The sequence below is a fragment of the Silene latifolia genome, chromosome Y, assembly GCF_048544455.1.
Source record: "Silene latifolia isolate original U9 population chromosome Y, ASM4854445v1, whole genome shotgun sequence".
In the NCBI taxonomy this organism is placed as follows: Eukaryota; Viridiplantae; Streptophyta; class Magnoliopsida; order Caryophyllales; family Caryophyllaceae; genus Silene; species Silene latifolia.
Window position 1 is genome coordinate 13741973 of NC_133538.1, and position 1668 is coordinate 13743640.

At 40.6% G+C, this 1668-nt stretch overlaps 1 non-coding gene across 1 annotated transcript; it reads right to left on the bottom strand.

Annotated features, from left to right (window-relative positions):
- Window positions 1-1314: 1314 nt before the first annotated feature.
- On the bottom strand, window positions 1315-1421 carry LOC141635792 (small nucleolar RNA R71). The gene has a single exon (XR_012540452.1). It is a non-coding gene; the product is annotated as a small nucleolar RNA R71 (small nucleolar RNA).
- Between the last annotated feature and the right edge of the window lie 247 nt (window positions 1422-1668).

Here is a 1668-nt window from a genome sequence, read left to right on the forward strand (position 1 = left end):
GTCTCCTAGCTAGGGTTAATGGGGGATTAGGGGAACTATAACATGGGGGTAGATTAATACTTAATCTAATATGTTATCATAAGATTGTTTGTTTGTTGTAGTGTTAACCTATGCACATGTTATGCTTGATAAAATGCTAGACTTGTAGGTGTTGTACAGTCTTGACCGACTCGGCTCCGGGACCCAAATCTTCCTATTGATCGTAAGATATAAACTAAATCGATTCCACTACAAAAATAACTTGCTTGCAACTATCAAAACATGTTTGTATGATCACCACCATGAATCCCCTATGAACCCATGACAGCCTAGTGCCTTAATCTATTGTTTGCAAACCCTTACTTTACTTGCTTGTTTTACTTTCATTTCTTTACATTTCATTGTTATAGTAGTGTAGCTTGATACCTCAAATCTCAACCCAATTTGTGACACCCTAAGACATAGCTTTCTACAACCGATAACTTAATTCAATACCCGTCCTTTGGGATCCGACCTTTACTTACCACTTTTCTAAGAGTAGTTTGTTTAGTTATAAATATTGTTTTGGTTGGTTGACTTAGACGACAAAGTTTCGAACTGCACCAAAAATGGCGCCGTTGTCGGTGACGGTGTTCAATTGAATTGTTGTCACTTGTTGTTTTTAGTTGTGTCTTTCTTGACCTTGGGGAAGTCAAACTCCTCAAGGTAGTTTTAATTGTTTTCTAGTTGTTTGCTTTTTGCATGTCTAGGAGATCACAAGGTAGACCTTTGCCTATTGATCCCGAAATTGAAAGAACCTTAACCAATCTTAGAAGAACCACTAGAGGGGCTTCAACAATTTTGGGTATTGGAGAACTTGTGGATATCGGTATTGTCCAATCGGATAGTGTTGTGTTTACCAACCCTTTTTCAAGAGAAGGAGAGGAGAACCCAATTCAAAACCAACCACAAAATCAACCCACAATGCCTAAATTTTCATCTCATTTCGTACCAACTGAGGAGAACCTACCGAATGGTACTCCAACACCAGCTCACTTAACCGGTAATTTCATTGCCAAATCCGCATACATACAACTAGTTGAGAGAAGCCAATTTGGAGGGATGCCTAGTAAAGATCCTCATCTACACATGGAGACGTTTTGTGACTATTGTGATGCAATCTCTCAAACCGGAGTGACTCAAGACTAAATTCGATGGGTGTTGTTTCTTTTATCCTTGATCCGAGCTGCAAAGCAATGGTTAAAGAGCCTAGACAAGGCTGCCCTTGGAATTGATTCATGGAAGAAGTTAGCACTTACCTTCTACAAGAAGTTCTATCCTCCAGAGAAGACCAACATGTTGAGAGCCCAAATCACCGGGTTCAAGCAAAGGGATGAGGAATCACTATATGAAGCATGGGAGAGATTTAAGGATACTTGTCGCTCTTGTTCTCACCATGGACTTAGTGAGTGGTTCCTTGTTCAACAGTTTTGGAACGGCTTATATGAAGACTCATGAAATGTGCTTAATATGGGCTCCAGTGAGAGGTTCACCGAGGTTGATGACAACCAAACATGGGCCAAGATCAAAGAAATGGCGGTCCATAATTCCCAATATAGTAGGCCACGAAAGGCCACTAGAGGAGGGAAGCATGAGGTGGATTCCATCACACAATAGGGTGCTCAACTAAGTGCTCATATCGATACCATC